The following is a 19,452-nucleotide window of genomic DNA, read 5'->3' as shown; positions in this document are numbered from 1 at the left end:
TGCCTAGGCCTTTAATTTTGGAGCTGAAGGCAGCTTTCTGAGTAAGGTTGGCCTAAAAGTCATTCTGGAAAATGGTTTTAACTTCAGGAGTTTTCAAATGAAAGTTACGAGAAAGCTCTTCTTTATTTGTTGTTTCAAGTTAAATGGCGTATTAGAGTTTACTTCCTCTTATTTTAGGTGAGATAGTTGTCCATTTAAACTGAAGAAAAAACTTGATTATTGGTATCTCTCCAGAAAATTCACTTAGGAGGCATCATTGAGAGCATAAACTTGATTTCCACAATTATGCAGATAACACATTGCATATCTCAGTTGAGCCTAACAATGATAACACCCAATCTTCTCCGACTTCTGGTATGGCTGCAATATATGAACGGATGAGCCATAATTTTCTAAAACTGAATAAAGATAAAAGTGAAATATTTTTGGTTGGTCCGAAGCCAAAAGAGATTAACTTCTTGATAAATTTGGAGACTTGGCTCCCTTGTAAAATGAGAAGTAATAAGGCTGGTGTGATCCTTGATTCAGATTTGAATTTTAAAGCCCAGATAAAGAAAATGACCATTTCTACATTTAAGATTTGTAGAGCATTTCTGCAATGAAGAAATATTGCAAAGGTACGTCTGTTTCTGTCACATAATAATGCTGAAAATCTAATTCACGCCTTTCTATTGAATAGACTAGATTACTGCAATGCACTTTTTATAGGCATTCCAAAGCAATCTATTGACATGCTTCAACTCATTTAGAACACCACTCCTAGATGTTTAACTAAAACCTGAACGTGGAAGCATATCACTCCACTCCTAGTTACTCTGCATTGGCTTCCTGTATCCTTTAGAATTGATTTTAAAGTTCTCTTGTTTGTATTTGTCATGTCTCAGTGGTCTGGGACATGAGTTGGTCACAGAATAACTTTCGTTTTAGAATCTTGCTCAAGCTCTCAGGTCTTCTTCTGTCGGTCACTTAAATTTGAACAGTTTCCCTCAAATGATGATTGGCAGGTCAGCTTTTTTGAACTACGCTCCTAAGCAGAGGAATTCAATACCTAAAACTATGAGGGATGCAGAAGACACAGCTGACATCTTTAAATGCCAGCTCAAAACCTATTTATTTAACCTTCTTTTTAACTAACATGTTTTTTTCTTTTATTTTCATGTTTGCTCATTATCCCATTGTAAAGCAGTTTGAACTACATCATCTGTATGAAAAGTGCTCTATAAATAAGTTACTATTATTAATAATTTTAATGTTGTAGCTTCAGGTATTTGGGAGAAATGAGAAAGATGAAAACAAATGCAGGACAGAACAAAACGGTGCCCGTAAAGTGTCAGGGGAGATGCAAGAGGATGACATTTAAATCACCGCATGAATGGGACTGTGCACCCAGTTCAGGCAGGGTGCAGCCAGTGGATGAGAGAATTCTGCTGTTTGTGAGTAACTACATAATATTGAAGTTGGAAATGGAAACATTGTGCCACCTGGTGGTAGATCTGAGAATGTCTGCTGGTTGTTTAATTTAATGAGCTGCTGGCGAAGCACAACGTGAGGCCTAGAGCCCAGTAGTAACGTGTTTCCATTTTAATGGAAGGCCCTTTTGCACAAAGTGCAGTCTACTTTAATTTTTGTGATGCACATTTTTAAACAATATCATTATCAGGATCCACCTTCAGAGCAGGAAATCACAGTCAGGTAAGCTGGGAAAGCTCTGAGAAATTGAAGTGCTTAATTCTCACTGACATCTGTTGAATGAACTGTTTGTTGCCATGAAAGGAATCAGGTTAAGGACTGAAGTATGTGTGTCATTGTTTTAATTGCATTCATAATTTTCTGTTTGTTGAAGTCTTTTGGCTTCATTCCCCTCAAAAATTGCGGACAGGTGCAGGGTTAGCATGACAACATGGATCCTACGATCAAGGAGAATGTTAATTGGTGGTGAAGGGAAGCAAGAACTGAAAACCAATTACTCCAATTATAACTGGTTCACTGGAATAAAGCTGGTAGTACACAGTTCATAGGCTGGATAACTGGTCTTGCTCATTGCACCTTCGTTTATTTATTATTGCAAGGGAAATTATTAAAGACTGGCCAATTCACTCTCCTCCCTTTGTTTAAATTCTTTTGATTTTTCTTATACACCAGATATGATGTAGCTATGAAAAGCTTAAATAGTGTAAATTCAAAGGTGGATGTAAGGGAGGGAATGGGGGTCAGCTCAAACCTACTTTACTCAATTAAAAACTGCTTGGTTCATCTCAGCTCCTAATTTGACACTGAACAGATTTTACTGTTTATTAACAGCAATAGAAAGCAAAATGAAAACAAGTATAAAATAGGTTACTGATTTGATGCTGTCATATTTTCCTACTGGTTGGTCTACTTTCTCTAAGTCTGTTTAGATCAGATAAAGTTTTAGCATGGAAGGGTGATAGAAAGTATTACATTCATCAGAACAAAATTTCCATGATGTATAAAAATTCAAAGAGTGTTAGATGCTCTAACCAACCAGGAATTTCCTCTGGGATTTTCTCAGTCAGCCATTCTTACTTTGGTGGTCAATTGGGATAAACTCAAGGAGATTTTCAATTCCCAGCTCTCTAAATGGATTAGCTACACTTCATTCAGCTAATTAAATCAGCCATTTAGTGGGGAGATGTACTTCTGCCTGGTCTGGTCATGTTGACTGAACCACAAATGGCCTCATCCTGATTGGAACTGAATTATGAATCCCATCTTTGACATTCAGTTAATGGAGGGACCACACTGTGCTTCTCACTCTTCCTATCTGCCTACCCCAAGGTATCCCAGTGAAGCTTAACGACAAATCTTAATTATATACTAGCAGTGAAATGTTCCAAAGTGCTTCCAAATAAGCATCATAAAGAGTTTGTGCACGCGCACGTGTGTGTGTGTGTGTGTGTGTGTGTGTGTGTGTGTGTGTGTGTGTGTGTGTGTGTGTGTGTGTGTGTGTGTGTGTGAAAGATTGACAGATAGAGGGAAGGGGAGAGATGCAGAGATATAAAGGTTGGATCTGCGGCTGGAGAAAATAGCCATCAATGATGGCAATTGAAAATACAGAACAGTGACCTTTACTTTGTGTCTGGCCTTCAGAACGCCTGACTTGGGAATTCTTGATACTCACAGACATTTTCCACCTTGATAACGCCCAAATAAAACTACAGGCTTGCAACCCAATTTAAAACGAGAATTATTCTCTTCTTTATGGCATTGTCTTGTATTGGATTTCTATCCTTTCTGACAAAGCTGACTTCCGGCATACAGCACCAAGTTGCTTGGACCTGGGTTCACGAAGCCTATCAGTTATTCACAGTATGCCCTCTCCCAATTAGTTAAGTTGGACAATTTGTCACCCTGGGTTACTGTAACTGTGGCTGTGCATCCCAGTCGTTCTGTCTGCAAGCACACACTTGATTGCTCTGTGTTTCAGTGTCAGCCGGCACCCGTTAATTAGAGAGATCTGAAAGGACTGCCACAATGCCTGCTCCTGCACACCTCCTGGCACCGGCTCCCTGTTCCGGCTACATTCATAGAGCAGATCTTTATTTAGAGTTTTTCAGAAGCTGCTGTATTTTTCTGCCATGCATGGAGCTTAATGAAGACCCAGAGCTAGGACCAAACCTTACTCCTATTTTGAGAGGATTTGGAATTCAGTTGGGGATCAGTTCACCGGCCACTCAAGCTTGTGCTGGCATTAACGACAACTAACACATGCCCAGAGCTTGCAGTACAAGTGGGAGGCTATGTATGCGCTGACCATTAATTATAATGATTGCTGCTTGCAGCCGATGTGAGCTGTGCTGTGGAGTGACTGAATGCCAGAGTGGCTAACTCCAGCTAAAGCTGAAACGCTCTTAAAGTGGAGGTGCATTTGGGGAACCTTATATTGACATAGAAAAGGATGCAATCGTGGGATCATGGGAGATGGCGGATGCCATTGCAGGCCTTCTGGAGAGAGTTGGAGAGTGTCGACATAAAATCTAACAGGTACATATCAGACTGTCATGAAGTTCAAAGGCCTTGAAGAATGTGATGGCCAGTATGTGGCTTCCCTGTCACTCACTCACAATCACATCAGTTATCTAATATTTATAACCTGAGCTACTCTTCATAAACAGAGTACTGGTGCAAGCCCCACAGCCGCACTTCACAGCCTGGATGAACTGCTAGCTGCTTCGCTGTAAGATGCAGGTACTGTGCTTCTTCCTGGGGACTCGAGACTGCAGGTGCTAGAATCTGCCGCAACAAACAACCTGCAGGAGGAACTCAGTCAGACTGATGCAGAATTTCAACCCAAAATATCAACAGCTCTTTTGGCCTGCACAGATGCTGCTCGACCTGATGAGATCCTCCAGCTGATCATATTTTTTTGCCTTGCCCGTGCTTCATAATTGAGCTTTTCCCAATTTTCTGGCTGAGCTATGTTCCACTGTAGCTTGAAACAAGCTTCCTCTCTGTCTACGACTCCACCAATTTTCCTGTTGTCTGCAAATGTTTCCATTGTGCCCCCAACATTCTCATTCATGTCATTAATATGTATTACAAAGAACAAGTGTCCCAGCATTAATCCTTGCAGTACACCTCAGATTTCTAGTCAGAGAAATACCCCTTGTCCGCTGCCTTCTGCCTCCTATCACCAGCCAGTTTTAGATCCAGTTCACCAATGCCCCTCTCTTCCCTTGTGTATTAAACTTTTAGATTGGCCTGGGATCTTGACAAAGGCTAGCTAAAGTCCACATAGACAACATGCACCATGTTGCTTTCATTAATCTTTTTGTAAAATGCGGTCTGATTTGTGGGAAGTTATCTTCCCCAGCACAAAACCCTACAGACTCCTGCTAATCAGTCCATGCCTGTCCAAGTGAACAGAAGTCCTGTCCCTCAGAAATTTCCCACCACTGACATAAAAGCTCACTGCACCATAGCTTCCAGGTTTATTCCTACTGCCTATTTTTGAACAAAGGAACAACATTGGCTATTTTTCAGTCTTCTGGTACTTCAACAATGCTAATGAAGATGCAAAAATCATCTCTGTCAGAGTCCCGAAAATCTCCTCCCTTGCTTCCTGTAGCACCCTAGAATAGATCCCCTCCACCCTTATGTGCCCTGGTATTTTTTGTACTTCTTCCTTCCTGATACAGACATGCTCTAGAGCAGGGGTTCCCTATCTGGGGTCCACATATTCCTTCTTCAACGATAAGGATCCATGCCATAAAAGAAGATTGGGAATCCCTACTCTAGAGGCTAGGATATCAATGTACCCTGCCCTTAACCCTCCAGCCTTCATATGTTTCTTAAAGGCTGCATCCGTTATTAAGGACCCCCATTTCCCAGGACCTGCCCTATTCTCGTTGTCACCATCAGGAAGGAGGTACAGGAGCTGGAAGACACACACTGAATGATTCAGGAACAACTTCTTCCCATTGCCATCTGTTTTCTGAATGGATGTTGAACCTCTAAACACTACCTCACTACTTTTTTTTTATATTTTTAGATTTGCACTACTTACTTACTTAATTTAGCTATTTTGAAATATATGTATACTTACTATAAGCCACATTTTTTCTCTCTATTATTATGTATGGCATTGTACTGTTGCCACAAAGGCAACACATTTCAAGACATATTAATCCTGATTCTGATTCTTGCCCGCTGGCAGCAATGAGGAGAGGGAATGGCTTGGATTGTGGATCCAGTGGTGGACGTCGCCTTCTTAAGACATCACTTCTTGTAGATGTAGGTGTCCTTGATGGTGTGTTGGGGTACAGAGTTGTACCTGTGAAGAACTGGTTGGGTCCCCTAGCTTCAGTAGCCTTGCATTCCTGTGCATTGGACTTCTGATACCACACCATGATGAAACTAGCCGGATTGCTTTCCACCGTACATTTGGCGATGTTTGTTAGAGTCATCAATTGATGCTGAATCTCCTTAAACTTCCAAGGAAGTAATGAGCTGGGAGGACTTGGTAGGTCAAAATGGTTTCCTTTGATGTCATAAGGAAATGTGGAAAAATATGGGGTAAAACTCTTTAGAAACACTTGGGCCCTCGGAGGTGTATGGAAAACAGGCACGAGGTTCACTGGTTGATTTTCTAATTAATATTGCATACTTTGATTTGCATTTGGACATTAATTTGGTGTTGGCTATTAACTGTGCTTGTTCACCATGATGGTCAGTAACAGAGGGAAAGTTGGAAGTTGCTAGACTTGTTGCTAATGTGACATCCTTGTGGCAACACAGTGAACTGTTGGTGACCTCTCTTTTAGTGTGGGGAGAAAAGGCTGCCAGTTATTTGTCCCCCTCCTCTCTTTTCCCACTGCTCATGTTATGATTGTTCATGGGCTGTTGCCACATGAGGCAATGGCCCACCATATGTCTGGAGATCCTCTCTGCAGGGTACGGCAGGGACTGGCCAGAGAGGTGAGGGATTGGAATCTTGCTGAGTTCTCATGGCAACACTGCTGTCATTGGCTGCGGGCCACGCGTGGGTGCATGCTGATGGTAGAGCCATAGAGTATGCAGCATATACGTTAGGCCTTTCAGCTCAGTGTGTTCATGCTGGTACCATCAAGTACCTATTCATACTATTCCCATTTATCAAACTTCGATGCTTTGGTGACTCGAGAGCTCAACCAGATACTTTTCAAAGGTTATAAGAGTGTCTACTCCCACCACCCTCTCAGGCAGTGAGCTCCAGGTGGCACCTTCTCTGTGGATAAGCCCTCTGGTTCAGAGCCGTACTCCCTTCCTTCCTCCCTCTTGGTGCAATTCATAATACACTCAGCCTTCCTGTCAGCTCAAACCAGTCCAACCAGTCCAACCAGTCTCCTCTGACCTTTTTCTGACCACATTTGCCCACAGAACTGCTGCTTACTGGGTAGTTTTTGCACCGTTCTCTGCAAACTTGAAGACTATTGTGCATGAAAACCCAGGAGACCAGCAGTTTCTGAGATACTAGGAACCACCCCATTTGGCACCAGCAATCATTCATTTAGATCACATTTCTTCCCTGTTTTGCTGTTTGGTCTGAACAACTACTAAACCGCTTGATCATGTTTGCATGCTTTTATGCATTGAGTTGTTGCCACTCGATTGGCTGTTATATATTTGCATTAATTAGCAGATGTACAGGTTTACCCCAATAATTGGCCACTGAGTATATATGGATATCATCAGCTTTTATGAACGGAAGACTTCAGGCTGTTTGAAGAGATATAGAGATAGAGAGAGGGAGAGAGAGAGAGAGAGAGAGAAAGAGAAAATTATTCACTTTCAGAAGTTAAACTATCACTCTCCCTCCCCTCTCTCCCTTTCCTTCTCTCCCCTCTCCCCCCTCTCCCCCCTCTCCCCCCCTCTCCCCCTCCCCCCTCTTCCTCCCTCTCTCCCCCTCCCCTCTCCCTCTCTCTCTCTCTCTCTCTCTCTCTCTCTCTTCCTTGCTCTCTCCTCCTGTTTCCCCCCTCTCTCTCCTTCACATTTTCTCTCTTTTCCACCTGTAGTTTGAGACAGCACTGTTACATTTGGTCAAGATCTGTTAGACTTCCTCTTTGCCTCCAAAATACTTATGGTTGAATCGACTGATATCACACCCACATTCTTCTCTGACCACTTCCTCTTCTGGCTGTTTGTTGCCAGGAGTAAGACAGGTGGTATTGAGGCTGAATGTCAAACTGTTGACCCCAGAAAGCATCAAAGAGCAAAAGATGGTTTATTCTAGTCAGAGAACTATGAAGCCTCACCTCCCTCCCTTTTCATTCAACCCTTTCTGTTCCTCTCCACTCCCTCATAGCACAACCCTGTACTCTACCCCATCCTGCCCTAGTCTTCCCCACTCCCCGCTGATGACTATTTGCCCTCTCTCAGAGTGATATTGCTGCCTCACTGCTGCTACTTGCCCTCTCCCACATGACTGCCCCATTACACCACTTGCTTAGCAACAGTACTGCTGACCCGATTCATTCTTGTAGAACCAGACATTACAGCACAGAAACAGGCTTTTTGGCCCTTCTTGGCTGTGCCGAAGCATTTTTCTGCCTGGTCCCACTGACCTGCACCTGGACCATATCCCTCCATACACCTCTCATCCATGTACCTGTCCAAGTTTTTCTTAAATGTTAAAAGTGAGCCCACATTTACCACTTTATCTGGCAGCTCATTCCACACTCCCACCACTCTCTGTGTGAAGAAGGCCCCCCCCCCAATGTTCCCTTTAAACTTTTCCCCCTTCACCCTTAACCCATGTCCTCTTTTTTTTTTCTCCCCTAGCCTCAATGGAAAAAGCCTGCTTGCATTCATTCTATCTAGACCTATCATAATTTTATATACCTCTATCGAGTCTCCCCTCATTCTTCTACGCTCCAGGGAATAAAGTCCTAACCTATTCAACCTTTCTCTGTAACTGAGATTCTCAAGTCCCGGCAACATCCTTGTAAACCTTCTCTGCACTCTTTCAACCTTATTAATAACCTTCCTGTAATTAGGTGACCAAAACTGCACAGAATACACCAAATTCGGCCTCACCAATGTCTTATACAACCTCACCATAACATTCCAACTCCTATACTCAGTACTTTGATTTATAAAGACCAATGTACCAAAAGCTCTCTTTACAACCCTATCTACCTGGGATGCCACTTATAGGGAATTTTGTATTTGTATTCCCGGATTCCTCTGTTCTACTGCACTCCTCAGTGCCCTATCATTTTACCTTGTATGTTCTACCTTGGTTTGTCCTTCCAAAGTGCAATAACTCACACTTGTCTGTATTAACTCCATCTGCCATTTTTCAGCCCATTTTTCCAGCTGGTCCAAATCCCTCTGCAAGCTTTGAAAACCTTCCTCACTGTCCACTACACCTCCAACCTTTGTATCATCAAAAAATTTGCTGATCCAATTTACCACATTATCATCCAGATCATTGATATAGATGACAAGTAACAATGGACCCAGCACTGATCCCTGTGGCACACCACGAGTCACAGGCCTCCACTCAGAGAAGCAATCCTCCACTCCCACTCTCTGGCTTCTCCCATTGAGCCAATGTTGAATCCAATTTACCACCTCACCATGTATACCTAGCGACTGAATCTTCCTAACCTCCCATACAGGACCTTGTCAAAGGCCTTACTGAAGTCCATGTAGACAACATCCACTGCCTTCCCTTCATTCACTTTCCTGGTAACCTCCTCAAAAAACTCTAATAGATTGGTTAAACGTGACCTACCACACACAAAGCCATGTTGACTCTCCCTAGCAAGTCCCTGTCTATCCAAATACTTGTAGATCCTATCTCTTAGTACTCCTTCCAATAATTTACCCACTACTGACGTCAAACTTACCGGCCTATAATTTTCTGGATTACTTTTAGAGCCTTTCTTAAACAACGGAACAACATGAGCTATCCTCCAATCCTCCAGCACCTCACCCGTAGATACCGACATTTTAAATATATCTGCCAGGGCCCCTGCAATTTCAACACTAGTCTCCTTCAAGGTCCGAGCGAATACCCTGTCAGGTCCTGGGAATTTATCTACTCTGATTTGCCTCATGATAGCAAGCACCTCCTCCTCTTCAATCTGTATAGGTTCCATGACCTCACTACTTGTGTGCCTTATTTCCATAGACTCCATGCCAGTTTCCTTGGTAAATACAGATGCAAAAAAACCATTTAAGATCTCCCCCATTTCTTTTGGTTCCATACATAGTCAACCACTCTGATCTTCAAGAGGACCAATTTTATCCCTTACTATCCTTTCGCTCTTAATATACCTGTAGAAGCTCTTTGGATTATCCTTCACCTTGACTGCCAAAGTAACCTCATGTCTTCTTTTATCCCTCCTGATTTCTTTCTTCAGTTTTTTTTTTGCACTTCTTATACTCCTCAAGCACCTTATTTGCTCCCTGTTTCCTATACATGTCATACATCTCTCTCTTCTTCTTTATCAGAGTTCCAATATCCCTTGAGAACCAAGGTTCCTTATTCTTATTCACTTTGCCTTTAGTCCTGACAGGAACATACAAACACTGCACTCTCAAAATTTATACTTTGAAGGCTTCCCACCTACCAATCACATCCTTGCCAGAGAACAACCTGTCCCAATCCACGCTTTTTAGATCCTTTCTCATTTCTTCAAATTTGGCCTTTTTCCAGTTTAGAACCTCAGCCCGAGGACCAGATCTATCTTTATCCGTGATCAAGTTGAAACTAATAGTGTTATGATCACTGGAACCAAAGTGTTCCCCTACACACACTTCCGTCACCTGTACTAACTCGTTTCCTAATAGAAGATCTAATATTGCATCCTCTCTAGTTGGTGCTTCTATATATTGATTTAGAAAACTTTCCTGAACACATTTTACAAACTCTAACCTGTCTAGACCTTTAGCAGTATCGGAGTCCCAATCAAGATGTGGAAAATTAAAATCCCCTACTATCACAACTTTATGTTTCCTGCAGTTGTCTGCTATCTCTCTGCAGATTTGTTCCTCCAATTCTCGCTGATTATTGGGTGGTTTATAATACAAATCCATTAATGTGGTCATACCTTTCCTGTTTCTCAGCTCCACCCATATGGCTTCAGTAGACAAGCCCTCTAATCTGTCCTGCCTGAGCATTGCTGTAACATTTTCCCTGACTAGCAATGCCACCCCACCACCCTTCATTTCTCTGCCTCTATCACGTCTGAAACATCGGAACCCTGGAACATTAAGCTGCCAGTCCTGCCCCTCCTGTAGCCAAGTTTCACTAATGGCTATAATGTCGTAATTCCATGTGTCAATCCATGGCCTCAGTTCATCTGCCTTCCCCACAATACTCCTTGCATTGAAATAGACACACCTCAGAAGATTATTACCACCACACACAACCCTTCTCTTTGTGACTTTGCATGAACTTTTAACATCATTTATTTTTACCCCTGCTCCACTATCTGCTCTGGCACTCTGGTTCCCATCCCCCTGCAAATCTAATTTAAACCCTCCCCAATAGCACTAACAAACCTCCCTGCGAGGATATTGGTCCCCTTATAGTTCAGTTGTAACCCGTCTCTCTTGTACATGTCCCACCTGCCCCAGAAGAGGTCCCAATGATCCTGAAATCTGGAACCCTGCCCCCTATACCAGTCCATCAGCCATGTGTTCATCCGCCAGAGCATCTTATTCTTACCCTCACTGGCAGTGGCACAGGCAGGAATCCTGAGATTACCACCCTCGAGGTCCTGCTTTTTAACTTCCTACCAAGCTCTCTATACTCACTCTTCAGGACCTCCTCACTCTTTCTTCCTACGTAACTGGTACCCATATGTACCATGACATCTGGCTGATCACCCTCCCACTTCAGAATGCTGTGCACGCTATCAGAGGCATCCTTGACCCTGGCACCCGGGAGACAACAAACCATCCGGGAGTCTCTGTCATGACCACAGAACCTCCTATCTGTACCTCTAACTATCGAGTCCCCTATCACTACCGCAACCAAACTCAGTGCCGGAGATCTGGCTGCTGCAGCTTGTCCCAGGTAAGTCATCCCCCCCCACCCCCCCCAGCGGTATCCAAATCGGTATACTTGTTGTGGAGGGGAATGGCCACAGGGGAACCCTGCTCTGCCTGCCCTTTCCCCTTCCCTCGCCTGACGGTAACCCAATTACCTGTGCGCTGCTCCTTTGGCGTAACTACCTCCCTGAAACTACTATCTATAAGCACCTCATTCTCCTGAATGATCCGGAGGTCATCCAGCTGCTGCTCCAGTTCCCTAATGCGGTTTGTTAGGAGCTGCAGCTGGATGCACTTCTTGCAGGTGTCGTTGTCAGGGACACCGGAGGGCTCCCTGACTTCCCACATCCTGCAAGAGGAGCATTCCAACATCCTGCCTGGCATTCTCTCTACTCTAAACAAACAAAACAAAACTTACCGAAAACCTACCTTCACCTCTGCCTATTCACGCTGAAGCCTGTTGAGCCAAGGCTGTCCCACTCTGCTCCCTCTCACTCCGCTGCCTGCTCTGAATGCTGCCCACTGTATATGGTGGTCTTTTTTTTTTAACCTTTGGCGCTCTACGTCACGTGCCTGCGCAGTCTACCCTCTTTTCCCTGAGCAGTGTAAAAAAAAATGACTTCTCTCTGAGATTCCTTTACTCCTTCATTCTCAGCCTCTTGCTCCGACTTAAAAAAGACCGGATGCTGGAAATGGTTTTCATCTGGGCTGAGGTGCGAGTTCGTTGGTTTAAAAAAATAATTATTCCATCTTCTGCCAATCCAACTTATTTTAGGCACACAAAGGCATTAAAGGTCACATCTTCATCTTCAAACTGAAATGTCTCAGCAACTGATGAGAAGATGAGGGGGCAAATCAAGTGTTAAGGGGAAAAGAGGAGTTAAGGAATGAACCTCTGAGCATGATCTTTGTGCCCTCTGTTATTGTTATTGAAGTCTGTCACTTGAGAATAAATCTTGGGAAATCCATTTCTACAGTGTGGATGGGGAACTACAAATTCAGCTTTCCGTGCATTCACATGTTCAGCTCATGAATTTTCTTTGATAGACTGTGGTCATCTTACTGCCTGTTGACTTTGGGAGCTACCTTAAGCCGAATACATCTGGCACTGCCCATATAATGTGATGGTTGCTTGCTTTACTTTTGCTAGCTTTTGCTGTCCATTAACTTCCTTCAAAAGCTGACCGGTGGTATAGTGGTATGCAAACCAGACTTCCAGGCAAGTGGTCCCAGGTTCAAGTCCGGCCGGCTCCTTGTACGTTTTCCATTTGTGCTGGATTGAGTGTCAAGTGAGCAACTAAACTTCGTGAAAAACAGACAAATGTTAACTTCAGCGGTTGGTAAGTTGATGGAAAAGACCCTGAGAGACAGGATTTATGAACATTTGGAGAGGCATAATATGTTTAGGAATCGTCAGCATGGCTTTGTCAAAGGTAGGTCATGCCTTATGAACCAGGTTGAATTTTTTGAGGATGTGACTAAACACATTGATGAAAGTAGAGGAGTAGATGTAGTGTATATGGATTTCAGCAAGGCATTTGATAAGGTACCCAATGAAAGATTTATTGAGAAAATAAGGAGGCGTGGGATCCAAAGGGACCTTGCTTTGTGGATCCAGAATTGGCTTGCCCACAGAAGGCAAAGAGTGGTTGTAGATGGGTCATATTCTGCATGTAGGTCAGTGACCAGTGGTGTGCCTCAGGGATCTGTTCTGGGACCCCTTCTCTTCGTGGTTTTTACAAATGACCTGAATGAGGAAGTGGAGGGATGGGTTAGTAAATTTGCTGATGACACAAAGGTTGGGAGTGTTGTGGTTCATGTGGAGGGCTGTCAGAGGTTACAGCGGGACATCAATAGGATGCAAAATTGGGCTGAGGAGTGGCAGATGGAGTTCAACCCAGATAAGTGTGAGGTGGTTCATTTTGGTAGGTCAAATATGATGGCAGAATATAGTATTAATGGTAAGAGTCTTGGCAGTGTGGACTATCAGAGGGATCTTGGGGTCCAAGTCTGTAGGACATTCAAAGCTGCTACGCAGGTTGACTCTGTGGTTAAGAAGGCATATGGTGCACTGGCCTTCATCAATCGTGGGATTGAGCTTAAGAGTCAAGAGGTAATGTTACAGCTTTATAGGACTGTGGTCAGACCCCACTTGGAGTACTGTGCTCAGCTCTGGTCACCTCACTACAGGAAGGATGTGGAAACTATAGAAAGGGTGCACAGGAGATTTACAAGGATGTTGCCTGGATTAGGGAGCATCCCTTATGAGAATAGGTGGAGTGAACTCTGACTTTTCTCTTTGGAGTGACGGAGGGGGTTGAGATGTGACCAGATCGAGGTGTACAAGATGATGAGAGGCATTGATCGTGTGGATAGTCAGAGGCTTTTTCCCAGGGCTGAAATGGGTAACACGAGAGGGCACAGTTTTAAGGTGCTTGGAAGTAGGTGCAGAGGAGATGTCAAGGGTAAGTTTTTTTACTCAGAGAGCGGTGAGTGCGTGGAATGGGCTGCCAGTGACGGTGGTGGAGGTGGATACGATAGGGTCTTTAAAGAGACTTCTGGATAGGTACATGGAGCTTAGAAAAACAGATGGCTATGGGCAACCCTAGGTAATTTCTAAAGTAAGTACATGTTCAGCACAGCATTGTGGGCTGAAGGACCTGTATTGTGCTGTAGGTTTTCTATTTTTCTATGAAGTGGTATGGTTGCCGCCCGATGTGCCACAGGGTTCAGAAAGGAATGACAACAACTTCTTTCAAAGCTGGTGTTCATCCTCATGATGACTAAGTGAATAGATGAGTGAGGTGAATAATCTGTTTGTAACAATATTATTTTACTGATTGGGGAACGTATTGTGGAGACACACTGTGCAGTGTGAACATATCCATATAGCAGAAAATACCAGCAATAATATTGGCATGGATCAATTATTCCAAATTTGTCTTGTTATTTATGCAACACAGCTTCCAACTTTCGTTGTCTTTGAGAGCCACTGAAAGAGCATGTTTTCTTCCGTGAACTCTTCCTGGAATACTTGTTAAGGTTTTTTTATTTCCCAGAACGTTAGATTGGGGATTGCTGAGCGGTGCAAGTCAAAGCGCTGATAGGGCCTATTCCGCTCTGTATCGCTAAATAATATAAACCTTCTGTGTAATGGGTACCACAGTCCTACTGATGCACATCACGTGGTCTTTATAATGAGGCACTTCTGTGGTGTATTTTTAAGATTTGTTTTAGTTTGTAAAAGGCCTTCAGCAAAAAAAAATCTACATATCTGACAGCCATTAGTCAGGGTTTGAAGCAGAAGATGACTGTGAATTCTGAGTCTTCAACAGCAAAAAATGCTCGACATATATTTACGAAGAACATCTAGGGAACTGGAATGAACACAGTGGGTGGCATCTCTATTTCTCCGTGCACTAATTGGACGGCCTCACACTGGAGGCCACCGTGGTATTTGCTGGTATGGAGGTGAGAAGTAGGAACACCCTACTTTGCAGCAGTAGTCCTCCTCCCAAACTCTGTGTGAACAGTAGCTGGAACTGCTGTGTGTGTGTGTGTGTGTGTGTGTGTGTGAGAGAGATCGATCGTGTGTGTGAGAGGGAGAGAGATCGTGTGTGTGAGAGAGAGAGAGAGAGAGAGAGGTGTGTGCGAGAGAGAGAGAGGTGTGTGTGTGAGAGAGATCGTGTGTATGAGAGAGAGAGATGGTGAGTGTGTGTGTGAGAGAGAGAGATTGTGTGTGTGTGTGTGTGTGTGTGTGTGTGTGTGTGTGAGAGAGAGAGATGGTGTGTGAGAGAGAGATCATGTGTGTGTGAGAGAGAGATCGTGTGTATGAGGGAGAGAGAGAGAGAGATGGTGGGTGGGTGTGTGTGTGTGTGAGAGAGATGGTGTGTGTGAGAGATGGTGAGAGAGAGAGAGATGCTGTGTGTGTGTGAGAGAGAGAGAGAGAGAGAGATGGTGTGTGTGAGAGAGAGATGGTGAGAGAGAGAGAGATGCTGTGTGTGTGTGAGAGAGAGAGAGAGAGAGAGATGGTGTGTGTGAGAGAGAGATGGTGAGAGAGAGATGGTGAGAGAGAGAGAGAGAGAGATGCTGTGTGTGAGAGAGAGAGAGAGAGAGATGGTGTGTGTGTGAGAGAGAGAGATCGTGTGTGTGAGAGAGATGTGTGTGAGAGAGATTGTGTGTGTGTGTGTGTGTGTGTGTGTGTGTGAGAGAAAGAGAGAGTGAGATGTGTGTGAGAGAGATGGTGTGTGTGTGAGAGAGAGATGGTGTGTGTGTGTGAGAGAGAGAGAGATGGTGTGTGTGTGTGTGTGAGAGAGAGGTGTGTGTGTGAGAGAGGTGTGTGTGTGTGAGAGAGAGGTGTGTGTGTGTGAGAGAGAGAGAGAGAGATGGTGTGTGAGAGAGAGAGAGAGTGGTGTGTGTGTGAGAGAGAGGTGTATGTGTGTGTATGAGAGAGATGGTGTGTGCATGTGTATGAGAGAGAGATGGTGTGTGTGAGAGAGATTGTGGGCGTGTGAGAGATGGTGTGTGTGTGTGTGTGAGAGAGATGGCGTGTGTGTGAGAGAGAGATGGTGTGAGAGTGTGTGTGTGTGAGCGAGAGGGTTTGTGTGTTGTGTGTATGTGTGAGAGAGAGAGAAGGGGTGTGTGTGTGTGTCTGTGAGAGAGATGGTGTGTGTGTGTGTGTGAGAGAGAGAAAGGCGAGAAAGAGAGAGGTATGTGTGTGTGTGAGAGAGAGATGGTGTGTGTTTGTGGGTGTGTGTTTGTGTGTGTGAGAGAGAGAGATGGTGTGTGTCTGTGAGAGAGATGGTGTGTGTGTGTGTGTGTATATATGTGTGTGTGTGGGGGGTGGGTTGGGGGCTCTACATTTACCTCAACTGGGGTATTTTTAAATAGGCAGATGGAGAGTATACGACAAGCAACCCAGACCAATCAGCCCATCTGCTCTGTGCTGCTGTTTTCAACCCTCATACCTCAGCTCATTGCCTTTATGTTACTGTACATGGATGGACAGCTTGTCTTTCTCAAGTACCGACTAAGCTCCTTTTAGAGCCACGCAAAACCACCACCCAGGCACTGTATGCCATGAAAAGAAACACTTCTGTTTCTTTGCTTACTGAGGATCACTGCACCTCTGCTTTACAAAAATGTGAACTCACCGGTGCACTGACTAATAGGAGCATAACCTGCTTTCCATTGTAGTCGAGGGAATATAAAGATTGTGAGAAGGAATTGTTGAAAAGACATTAATCAAAATTTAATGTAACTTGGGCTAACTGTGGCAGAAATGTTGTGATGGCAGAGAGTGAAAGGAAGGGGAATTTCCCAATATAAATTTTACACTCCACTCCCCCCTCAATAAATGATAATGTTTTACTCACCTTTTGTGAATCATGTACAAGGACACCCAGGCCTCTCTTCATCTCTAAGCTCTGCAATAATGAATTCCAGCTGACAGCGTGAAACCAGACTAATTTGACCACCAAGAGAATTCAGGTGTGGGAGATGCTCCTTTGCAAAGATTCTGAGCGTTCAGCACAGGCTCAGTGAAAGAAATATCTTCTCACCTCTGTCATGAATGTCCAACTCCATCTTCTAAGACCTTGACACCAAGGCTTTAGGCCCCACAGCCAAACCAGACATCGGTCCTGCATCTACCCTATCAACGGCAGAAAGTATTCTGCCTGTGTTACTGAAATCACCCAGGTTATTGTAAAGGACCTGCTCTTTATTCACAACATTCACAGCCTTGGGGCATCCCTAAGAACGGTGCAGTTAATGACATATTTTTGAAGGACAGGACAGGTACGGAGCCAAATTTCATTCATCACCACATTTGTCCCTGGTGACAGGGTTTGGGAATTTAGGAATTGGATTGTTAAAGTGAATAAATGGCAGTTAATCGCAGACACTGAGTTCCAACGTCAAAAGCACAGCACAGTATCTCATTTATAGCAGCTAACAGGAGCCAACTGAATACATGTTTCAACTCCTGTTCGGCTCTCCAAGTATTAGCAATGCTGAAAAAGTGCTGATGTAAACTAATCCTATCTCTCTGGTGAGCTCCCAAAATTCACAGGCAGCAGATGCAACTTTTGACTTTGGCTTTCCTATCCTAATAAATTGTGGCTGCGGTACAAGCAAAGTTGGGAATTACCAAAGAAAAATCTAACTGCAGCCAGCCTGAATACTTCCTTTACACTTCACATCCTCAAATTGCTGGCACAAGCTCCTGGATCTCCTGCTCGAAAACACCATGGAGCATCTTCGTCACACAACTATTCCAGCAGAAGAAACTTCCTCAGGGGCAAGGGGAAGGGCGAATAATGTCACTTGGACCACAGTTGCCCACTTCCTGAAAGTTCATTTTTATAGCTGCAGGATCAATGCATTTAGTCTTAAGAGTATATAGTTTTGTTATGGATGATCGGATGCTTTCTCTTTGAAGGGAATCTGCCTTTTTTTGCATTATTCTTGTGTTCAGCGTTGCTTGTGCAACAATACAGTGGAAAAGTACGACTGTATTACAAAACTAGAAAAGAGCTACATCAAAAATAGGCTTGCATTTAGAGTAACTCCTGTTTTGAAGAACATTACATCAGATCCCAAAGTCAGTTGTTGGATCAATGATTGGTTGATGAAGTTTGAGGAAGGATTATTGGATAGTTGCCACCAGAATGGCTGCCACTGTGCAAAAGAACCCCTACCTATCCAAGTAATGTGTCAGTGTGGTTGGATGGAGCCTTGTTTGGATTTCTCTCAGAGGCAACACCTCACACAGTACCTCCGAAGTACAACACATGCTATGTACTGTGTCTTTCGCCAATAGCCTTTGACTGAAGATAAAAATGCTGCTGGCAAGAACAAAAGTAAGATACAAATGTGGAAGATGCTATGCAGCGGTTTTGAACTAGATTTTTCAGAGGAATGGCACAAGAAAAAAAATGGATGAAATAATTCCGTTCTCATTTTTTTATTATTAGGAAGCTGAACTTCAGTGACATCATCTGGGGATTTGTGCACAAAAATAAGCATAATTACCTTAACTGAAACAAGAATAATAGGGTTTCAAAATACACCTTCGCCTGACAGAAATAAACCAGCATTTGGGAAGCACTTCAAAGTAATTTAGCAGACTGTTAAGATGACTTAATTCACACATTTCCACTAATTACCACTGCGATCCAGTGAATGTCACCAATAGCAATTTTCCTCCACTAAGAGATAAAACAGGCGGAGAATTGATATCCCCATCTCTTTGATGTAGGCTTGTGTATCCTTTATGTTGAGTTATTAAGAGAATGAAACTCAAGTGCACAAATGAGATGTTCCCTTGGCATTTTGATTTGTATCCTTTTTTTTAATATTGATTACAAGTAGCACAAAAGAAAACTCATTCTGAAAGCTTATCTTAATATATCAGCTTCAATGAATTACCTGTCACACCGAGGCTTGTGTCTGGCTATTTTTTGCAGCTATCTACATTAATGCTTCTGATTTTTCTTTTAAAAAAGGACAGAAAAAAGTGGGAGAGCATCGCTGGATTCTCAAACACATGTTTCCTGCTCTGTCTGTTTCTCTGCACTATGACTAATTAATATGTAAATCATGGGTGCTTGTCGTGGATGGTCTATACATGTCCTGTACACATCAAAGCAAAGCTTTTCCCCGATATCAAGGAAATAAAATGTCACCTGAAAGGTTGAAATGCAAGCAAATTAAAATCAACAACTGCTGGTTGCATCCCTGGACCACTGAGAGGAAGTCACCAGGGCAACTAGTGACTGTATACCCGAGCCTTTCAAAATATGCCAGATGAGGTATAAGCTGCTTTGATCAAACTGGCACTATTGTAGCTTGTACAGAAGAAACGGTGCCCATGAGTCAACTAATGGCAAATAAATTGCTACGCCTGCCGCCTTCTCCCAGTGACAGATTTACTGAACCGGGATA

Source organism: Mobula birostris, chromosome 12, assembly GCF_030028105.1.
Source record: "Mobula birostris isolate sMobBir1 chromosome 12, sMobBir1.hap1, whole genome shotgun sequence".
NCBI classification, from domain to species: domain Eukaryota; kingdom Metazoa; phylum Chordata; class Chondrichthyes; order Myliobatiformes; family Myliobatidae; genus Mobula; species Mobula birostris.
The sequence above is the reverse complement of the archived record's forward strand: the minus strand, read 5'-3'. Positions refer to the sequence as shown.